Here is a 10,828-nt window from a genome sequence, read left to right as displayed (position 1 = left end):
TTTCTACGTATAGACAATCACCATTTAATGGTTTACAATAATACATCTGTTGACAATACAGTCAAAATAAGATACATGGTAATGGTTTGGTGAATGCAAGTTTCTTGTATATAGCATGTATGACTCCAAGCACATATCTTGTATCACGTATAAGCAAACAGCGGAAGACTTCTAGAATCCTGAGAATAAACATGCTTCAAGTGTCAACACAAAGGTTGGTGAGTTCATAGTTTTAATATTACACATAATCCGTATATCAATGTGGATTACAAAAGTTCAGTTGTTTTATTTAAAACGTTATCAATAGGTTTTACATAAAAGGTGGATCACAAGATTTCAGTTGTTTCATCCGAAACGTTTATCAATCGGTTCTACAAAATTGAGCACCCTGGTAACTAAACTTTAATGCTTATATTATTTGTACCCTTTGTATAATCATCTTAATAATACACGCAAACCAACGTGTACGCTTCTCAAATAGCATACGTCCGTTAAAAGGCTAGCGCTCTAGCTCGGACGGGGATATCAAGCCCTATGGATCCATATAATACTACTCGCGCCCACCAGTTCTTATAACCGGCAGTTACTAGTTACCAAAGCTAAGGGATTTTCGGTTCAAACTCGGTGTAGAATTTAGTATGTACTTGTATCCATTGCGTTTAAAATAAAGTGCATGTATTCTCAGCCCAAAAATATAGATTGCAAAAGCAATTAAAAAGGAAGCATATGAAACTCATACATATAAATATTGTATATCGGTTAATAAAACATTTGCATGTATTCTCAGCCCAAAAATGTAGAGAGTAAAAGGGATCTTATGAAACTCACAGTTAAATATTGATATACAATATTGTAGGAAAGCACGTAGACGCATCGGAGATGATAAACACGAGGTTTGATTCACAAAAAAATACCCCCGAACATTACCCATAACCTCCTTGGCAATAACCCATAATTTCCTTAGCTCTAGCTTGCTCGAAAACTCATTTTGAAAATTACTTGGACAGCACTCCGCCGTAATATTTTTTGTACATTATTATTTTTGTATCGCAAAAATAATAACACTAATAATAATAAAAAATAATAAGATTAATAATAATCTTATTAATAATAATAATAATAATAATAATAATAATAATAATAAATAATAAATAATATTACGGAGTATATATATATTTGTGTATGTGTGTGATTTAAATCGAGCGAAAACACTGAAATTTATAGATGTGGCCTGAAATCTGGAGTCATGCGACTCGCATGGAAATGGCCTTCTGGCCATGCGACTCGCATGAGGACCAGGGACAGCTCACATTGTTTTGGCTCCTAGCTTGTCGACATAATATAAAATAAATATAAATATATAAATAATTAATATAATTATTTATATATTATATTTTATTCTTGTGCATAGTAGACTAGATATTTTTGGTCCGTTGCGTCGGGCGTTTCTTCTTGACTCGGGTCCCGGTTCTGGATTTTCAGACGTCCTTGCGTACTATTTTATATCGTGTACTTTGCGTTCCGCAACTTGTACTCTTGTCATTTTTTAGACGTTCTTCATCAATAATTTGAACCTTTTTAATTGTATCTTGTACATTTGAGCATTTTGGACCTTTCCGTTTTCAATTCTTCGTTTTCGCCTTTTGTCTTCGCACTTATTAAATATAAACGAATATTACTTGAATATGGAACAATTACAACTAAAATCCTGTCTTTCTTGGGGGATAATGCTATGAAATATATGTTCCTTTTTAGCCTTATCAATAGCCTTAAATTATCCCTTAATTATATCACTCAAAGTGTATCTTAAACTTTCGAGTGTTTTGGTCATTTACTTCTATAAATCATCGTCTCGCTATTTGTTAAAATACATTTTTATAATAGCGTTTTACTGTAGCAAAGTTACTGTAGCAAAGTCAAATTTTACTGTAACAATTCACTGAGCAAATAGTGATTTTCGAAAACACTGTAGCATTTTGAGTAATGTGGCAATTTGAAAACACTGTAACAAATTAGTGTTTAACTGGTTCATCTTAAACGCTTTAGTTAACTTATCTAAATATCAATTGAATCAATAAACGAATGTTACTATCGTTTATTATATATATGTATATATCTTTTTAATATACATAAATCAGTTTTTAAATACACATTGGAAGTTATTTATAAATAAATTTTAATAATAAATATTTCAACTTATCATATACATTCAAATAGATATTTAAACCAATAAGTTTAATGTACGGTATCAAACAATTAATACATTGTTACCTTTTCATGTTATAGTATATATGTATCTATTTACATATAATTGTTCTCGAATCGTCGAAAATAACCGAAGGGTATTTAAATATATAAAAGTAGTTCAAAAATTTTGAGATTCAGTTTTACAGACTTTGCTTATCGTGTCGAAAATGTTAATCATACAAAGATTAAGTTTAAATTTGGTCAGAAATTTCCGGGTCATCACAGTACCTACCCGTTAAAGAAATTTCGTCCCGAAATTTGAGTGAGGTCGTCATGGCTAACAATAAAAATGTTTTAATGACGAATATGAGTTGATAATAGAGTTTTATCTATGTTTGAATAATATGGATAAAATAATTCAGTTACTCGAAGCGTATGAGAGAAGTTATCGTAATCAAGTGAAATGGAGAATAGAGATGCGTCTTATCTCTTGATGTAGTAACGATTGATTTCCGGATTTTAAGGAATAGAAAATCTTCATAATTTAAATAAGATTTGATTTTTCGGAATTTGCGGAAATTAGGATTTTCTTTGATTAAATGCGTAATCTGACTCTATTACTGCGTCCGATATTTTGCTATAAATTGACCTCTTCCGTTTCATTTATTTTCAACACTCCTATAATTTTCTTTATTATTTCATACATCCCAATAGATTGTGAAAATGCTTAATCCAGTTCTGATTCTTGATATTTTCCTGGCTATCGTATCCTTCATTCTTCTTTTTCATCTGCCACCAGAGGAAGTTATTTTCTTCTACTATTACCTTGGGGTTATAGTGTTTTTCATTCTCCCGTGTCTTTATATTGCTATACGCATTGATATACACGGTTTGTAATTTCGGGGTTGTTTTCGGGCTTTATATTTTCCATTATATTTCGGAGCTTCATGCTTTCGTTTTCTTTTCCCGACTTTAAGTCAAGCGAATAATGGTCCAAAATTCGTAGGTATGGATTTTGAAATGAACATAATTAATATTCTAAGAAAGAAACGGTAATGGCACAATCTGACTTGTCAAATTACCAGAATACCTCGAAAAAGACCTTAATCATCAAGAAAAATATTTTCTTGATATGTTTAGAGGTTAAATAGAATGAAAGAGTTATGTAACATGGTTCATGATGAGGGTATGATCTGTGAACCTTTATCACGTTCCATTAGAAACTCAGCATGACTTACTGCAATTCACTGTAGCAAATAGTGATTTTCGAAAACACTGTAGCATTTTGAGTAATGTGGCAATTTGAAAACACTGTAACAAATTAGTGTTTAACTGGTTCATCTTAAACGCTTTAGTTAACTTATCTAAATATCAATTGAATCAATAAACGAATGTTACTATCGTTTATTATATATATGTATATATCTTTTTAATATACATAAATCAGTTTTTAAATACACATTGGAAGTGATTTATAAATAAATTTTAATAATAAATATTTCAACTTATCATATACATTCAAATAGATATTTAAACCAATAAGTTTAATGTACGGTATCAAACAATTAATACATTGTTACCTTTTCATGTTATAGTATATATGTATCTATTTACATATAATTGTTCTCGAATCGTCGAAAATAACCGAAGGGTATTTAAATATATAAAAGTAGTTCAAAAATTTTGAGATTCAGTTTTACAGACTTTGCTTATCGTGTCGAAAATGTTAATCATACAAAGATTAAGTTTAAATTTGGTCAGAAATTTCCGGGTCATCACAACATGTATATACATTTTAACTGAGTCGTTAAGTCATCGTTAGTCGTTACATGTAAATGTTGTTTTGAAACCTTTAGGTTAACGATCTTGTGAATGTTGTTAACCCATTGTTTATTATAACAAATGAGATGTTAAATTATTATATTATCATGATATTATGATATATAATATATCTTAGTATGATGTATATACAGTTAAATGTCGTTACAACGATAATCGTTACATATATGTCTCGTTTCGAAATCATTAAGTTAGTAGTCTTATTTTTACATATGTATTTCATTGTTAATACACTTAATAATATATTTACTTATCATTTAACATAATTAACCAAGTGTATCAATATCTTAATATGATTCATATGTACCTAGTAAGACGTTATTATAACGATAATCGTTATATATATCGTTTTCGAGTTTCTTAAATTAATAGTCTCATTTTTATGTATATAACTCATTGTTAAAATACCTAATGAGATACATACTTATAATAAAAACATGTTAACTATATATATATAACCATATATATGTCATGTATAGTTTTTACAAGTTTTAACGTTCGTGAATCACCGGTCAACTTGGGTGGTCAATTGTCTATATGAAACATATTTCAATTAATCAAGTCTTAAAAAGTTTGATTGCTTAACATATTGGAAACATTTAATCATGTAAATATCAATCTCAATTAATATATATATAAACATGGAAAAGTTCGGATCACTGCATATACATACCTTTTATTTTCTCTTTGATGAGCCGACTCGTGATCACTAACACAAAACAACCATTATCACTAAACCACCACCAATCGAACACCCTATTCCCAAACCACCTTCGAATTACTTCTTTTCTTTTTACTTTCACTCAATCACTCTTTCTCTAAAATCATGTAAACATAAACATAAAGATTATATACATAAACTTATAGAAAACCCTCACCGGCCATCACTCTCGAGCACTTCCGAATCACAAACACCTCTCTCTCTTCTCTCTCTCTTCTGCAAAAGCCACGAAGACCATTTGATATGCAACTCCTCCGTTTTTCTTGTATTTGGTACGTAATAGAATAAATACTAATACTAATGAATGGGCACTATGATTATAAAGGGAATTAAAAATCAAATGTATTATGAAAAGTTCTTGCATGGGGACGGTTTAGGATTTAATGGCTGATATATATCATAGATATAAGTTAGTGGGTAATTATTTATTTGAAAGAACCAAATGTGAATCCATAATAAGAAAACATGACATGTGATCAAACTATCTCAGCCCTTTTGAATTTTGTTACACAATAACTTGCTATAATAATTAATATTACAATTAGTAGTGAGGGCCATTAATGATGCTACCATTTTTACTGCTTTTGGTCGACAAGCACAAAGCAAGCGAACCCCACATCCATTTAATCAAAGAAAAAACTAATTAAACTTGTTTACATATTATATTAATATAGGTTTATGGAACGAATCATTATAGCATGTCGACTAAAGTGGAAATTGTTGAGTTGTGGTTGCTTTTAATGACTAAAGTGGGTAAAGAAGACCCCACTCAGAGACCTAATCTGATACGAAGTATCTGTTTGTTTTAGGCCATCGAATAATTACTTTAAAGTGGACCATGACTTGCTTTAGAGATTGGGTCCTTAATTTGCTAATTAGGTTGGTATAACTTAGGTTTATTAAATTGTTGTGTGGCCAAGATGATTCCTCATTATACCGAAATAATCTATTGGGAATTGAAGACAATAAAGGTAAATAGATAAAGAAGGTTTCTACTTTATATATTTCGAATCCTATGTTCACATACTGTTGGACCGATGAGTTTAAATGGAAAATAAGAAACGATATTGAACGTGGACAGTAATTAAGTGATGTTTAGATTAGGAATGATGATTAGGTATTATGATGGAAGATATCGATGATGATAATATTTCGGTTCCTTTAGGTTGATATTTTTTTTTGTCACCTGTTGCCTATTTATGAATTTGATCGAGGACATACAAGTAATTAGTGGGCTCAATTAAATTATCAGATGGGGTTTGGGAAATCTTGGGCCGAGTTTATTGGTGTAGTTGGACTGAGGTTATTTTGGGCCATGTATTGATTTTCTGTTGGGCCAGATGGTATGAGGAATAAGGTGAAACATAAACAAATACGGGTTATATATTTTTAGCAGTTGATTTGAATCAGAAAAGCTAAAATAGCATAATGGTTAAGGGTGTTGGGAATTAAGCGAGAGGTCGCGGGTTCGAGCCCGGGCAACAACAGTTTTATTTTAAAAGCCTATTTCTTTGAGGTAGTATTACAAATTACTATTATTATTATTATTATTATTATCATTATTATTTTAACATTAAAAATTATTATTCTTAACATTATTATTGTTACTATCATTAATTGTATTACTAATATTACTACTATTATTGTTACTATTATTAATTGTATTACTAATATTACTACTAGTATTATTATTATTAGTACAACAATTATTATTCATATAAAATGTAATTATTATAGGTAACATAAAAATAACTAATATTACAAAGTACCATGTTTTAATATATTAACTAATATATTATAACATTAATTAAATTACATATATATATATATATATATATATATATATATATATATATATATATATATATATATATATATATAAAATAACCTATTATAAGTATTAATATAATTGTATATAAGAATATTAATCTCAATACATAAAAATATATATACACTTGTTTGATTACGATTATGCGTTTTAATATATACATAAATGTTATAGGTTCGTGAATCCGAGGCCAACCCTGCATTGTTTAGTTGTTCAATATAGTCATATGTATTTTTACTACAGAATACATTAGGTGAGTTTCATTACTCCCTTTTTAAATGCTTTTGCAATATATATTTTTGGGACTGAGAATACATGCGCTTTTATAACTGTTTTACGAAATAGACACAAGTAATCAAAACTACATTATATGGTTGAATGATCGAAGCCGAATATGCCCCTTTTTGCTTGGTAGCCTAAGAATTAGGGAACATCACTAATTTTGACAATTAGTGCACGCCTAATTGACGCGAATCCTAAAGATAGATCTATTGGGCCTAACGAACCCCATCCGTTGGAGCGGATGCTTTAGTACTTCGATGTTGTTTTATCATGTCCGAAGGATTTCCCAGAATGATAGGGGATATTCTTATATGCATCTTGTTAATGTCGGTTACCAGGTGTTCAATCCATATGAATGATTTTTGTCTCTATGCATGGGACGTATATTTATGTGAACTGGAAATGAAATTCTTGTGGTCTATTAAAATAATGAAAATGATTATTTATGTTAAACTAATAAACTCACCAACCTTTTGGTTGACACTTTAAAGCATGTTTATTCTCAGGAATGAAAGAAATCTTCTGCTGTGCATTTGCCCATATTAGAGATATTACTTGGAGTCATTCATGACATATTTCAAAAGACGTTGCATTCGAGTCGTCGAGTTCATCAAGATTATTATTAAGTCAATTATAGTTGGAGGTATTATGAAATAGTATGCTTGCCGTCAACTGTCGATGTAAAGAAAGTTTGTCTTTTAAAAACGAATGCAATGTTTGAAAAATGTATCATATAGAGGTCAATTACCTCGCGATGTAATCAACTATTGTGAATCGTTTATAATCGATATGGACTTCGTCCAGTTGGATTAGGACGGGTCTCTACATGGCGCGGATCAAAGAGCGTTTCGAAAATAGCCTTTAACCAAGATGTGAGGCATCAGGTAAACAGAGGTGTCGCGGCGCGGCCAACACTTGGCGTGGCGCGGCATATGCCTGGAATGTAGGCTGTCCAAATTCGTGTTTTCACGTTTAATTCTAACTATGCTACGCACCTCCGATTAGCATGTAACTTTTTCTAACATGCTCATATATGATTATATAACTCATAAAAATTTTCCGAGACCCGACCCGAACGTGTTGACTTTTTCGTTGACTTTAACTTGACCAAAGTTGACTTTTATTCAAACTTAACCAATACTTTGTTTAATCGTTATAACCTTTCTCTTATACTTGATTCTTGCATGAAACTTGACAACTTGATTCACATGCTATATAATCGAGTCGTAACGAGCCATAGGACTAATTGAACAACTTTGACCGACCTTGTGTTTTACCGATATTGATACGACCTACTTGTTTAGGTGAAGACTAGCATTCGTTCTTGCACACGTTTACTTTGTGAAGTACCTTTATACTCGTGCACTCAAGGTGAGATCATAGTCCCACTTTTACTCTTTTATACTTATACTTGGGATGAGAAAACATAAACGTTTCGTTTTACAAAGTGAACACAAGTACGAAAACAAACATTCTACGTACGAGTTAGAACAAAAATCCTCAAGTTCAATTATCATTAGTTACACTTGTAGCCTTGTAGGGTGTACGCGAGAACTTATGTTGTGTGGATCCATACGGGCTTAACGAGCCCTCATTCGGACGGTTCGCTACCATTAGCGGATGAAATATATTTTCGGGTATAGTGTAGGTTCTAACACTATGATTCAGAGGCACCATTCAGTTAAGCCTTGATAATTGGGTGCTCGTGATACAAACAACAACTTTTGGAATGTAAACGATTTGAATAATCAACTTATACTAAATCTTGTGGTTCAATACATCTTACTTACTAAACCTATGATTTCACCAACGTTTTTGTTGACAGATTTTCTATGTTTTTCTCAGGTCCTTGAATGCTAAGTGATATATGCTTCCGCACACTATTTTGATACTTGCTTGAATGTTGAGTATACATGAATACATGGAGTGTCTTTTGACTTTACTTTAAATTGTGTCGCATAGGTTTCATTTGTACTTTAAACGTTGTATCGTAACTAGTTGTTAAACTACTTTTGTAAACTTTGAAACATCTTTACATTTGAAATGAATGCGACATATTTTGGTCAAACCTTCTTTTAAAGGCTTATGACCACGTTACGGGACCTAAGTTGACGGCGCCGTCAATGACGATTTTGTGGGGTCGTCACAATATGTATGCAAAACTGATATTCAACTCTGAAAGTCAAAGAAACTTTCCAAATTAATGTAACCACATTCTTTGATTTATTGGTGCTAAAGTACATAACCTGAGATATAAAGTATGAAATCAAATTTACACCAACTATGTCATACCAATCCAAAACTTCACAACACGTCTAAACAAAATACAAATTTTGAAATACCCTTTCATTCAAAATTACTGTATGCTCCAACATTGTTGACAATCAAAATCCAAGCGTTATATACCAGATTTTCTTCAAACCATTTTGAACGCCAGTTACAGTATTAAAACCTACAAACATCAATCACACAAAATATATTCAAAACTCAAGTAAAAAAATTTCAAAGTATCCAATGCTTGATTGTAGTTCAACTTACTTAGATCTTCTATTCAAGAAGTCGTTACAGTTGAGTGTATTTGAAAAATAACTTTCGTGACCTACAAAAATTGACAATATGTACGCGTATGTGGTGGATGTTGTAGTACAGACCACATGTAGATCTCATCTAGGCATTTCAAACCAATACTTTAGTTTCAAGTTTTATAGCATATCTAGGCATTTCAAACCAATACTTTGATTCCCTACAAAAACCAACACCAAAGATTAATAAAGCAAAGGACAATATCATTATCCTACTAATAATTATCATTATCATTCAATTCACAACCCTACCATTTCTTCTAACCAAAGCATAAAATGGGAATTGATAAAACTAAATCTACTTTAAACTAAATCCAAAAAATATTTAAAAAATTAAAGAATATTTTTGACCGATTTGAGCTTTTAGAATCCATAAGAATTAGTCGACTTCAAAAGCTTCATATGACTAATACAGACTCATAACAAATGATCAATTTGAAGAGCAATGTTAGAAGTAATATTTAACGGCCTAGACCTTAACCTATTTTAAGAATATAACTTAAAATTCATATCTTTTGTTCCATTCTGTTGACCCCAGTAATCACAAGCCTAAAGTTGTAAAAGAAATAAATTAAAACGAATAAGTTGTAAGAATATAAGAACAAAGAAAGATACGCGATTATTACCTTCAACGTCTTATATAAAAAAAATTTCAGGTTCGGGTTCGGGTATGGTTTTGGATACAAACCCGTTTACCCGACCCGTATACCTAGTCCGCATACCCGTATACCCGGTCCGAGGAATATTAATAATAATTTTTATGTAAAGTTTTAGTATTAGTATTATATTGTTAATGTATGAAAGATTTCTCTTATTTGTTTTGAAAACGAGTATAATATTATTAAATATAATCATATGCAACAAGTTTTCGAGATGTGATATTTTATATACTTTGTGTATTTGAGTATTTTATAAACTTTTCAATCAACTTTTTGTATGTGATATTTTATAATACTTTAAACATAAAGTAGTTAAGTTATTTTTCGATATTTTGATTTGGTAACTTATTGAAAAATAGATACAGAATGATTAATTGGGTATACCTGTTTACCCGTGGAAAAACCCAAAACCCAATAGTATGTAAGTAAATGGGGACCCGACGGGTTTCGGGCCGGGTTTGGAGCGGGCTTTCTTAATCGGGTTTGGGTCCGGGATTACCCAAACCCGACCCAAACCCGACCCGATGCCATCCCTAATTATAAGATTGGAATAGATGGTAAACTGAGTTAGATGGTGGCACCAATTTTTTTAATGGGTGCACTAGTTAAAAACTTAGCTTTTATACTCATTAGAAAACCCAAAGGACTGGTGTCACGTGCCACAATATGATATATGGTGGCTCCGTCTCTGGATAATACTCCGTAGTATATATAAGAAATGGATTGGGTA

The 10,828-nt window shown here is 31.1% G+C and overlaps 1 long non-coding RNA gene across 1 annotated transcript; it reads right to left on the bottom strand.

The window, feature by feature from the left end:
* Positions 1-9,079: 9,079 nt before the first annotated feature.
* Positions 9,080-10,080, bottom strand: LOC139874808 (uncharacterized). Its single transcript, XR_011767900.1, has 3 exons — positions 10,066-10,080; positions 9,396-9,600; positions 9,080-9,309 (listed from the first exon to the last, which is right to left on the bottom strand). It is a non-coding gene; the product is annotated as an uncharacterized lncRNA (long non-coding RNA).
* Between the last annotated feature and the right edge of the window lie 748 nt (positions 10,081-10,828).

This window comes from Rutidosis leptorrhynchoides, chromosome 1 (genome assembly GCF_046630445.1).
Source record: "Rutidosis leptorrhynchoides isolate AG116_Rl617_1_P2 chromosome 1, CSIRO_AGI_Rlap_v1, whole genome shotgun sequence".
In the NCBI taxonomy this organism is placed as follows: Eukaryota; Viridiplantae; Streptophyta; class Magnoliopsida; order Asterales; family Asteraceae; genus Rutidosis; species Rutidosis leptorrhynchoides.
The sequence above is the reverse complement of the archived record's forward strand: the minus strand, read 5'-3'. Positions and strand labels throughout refer to the sequence as shown.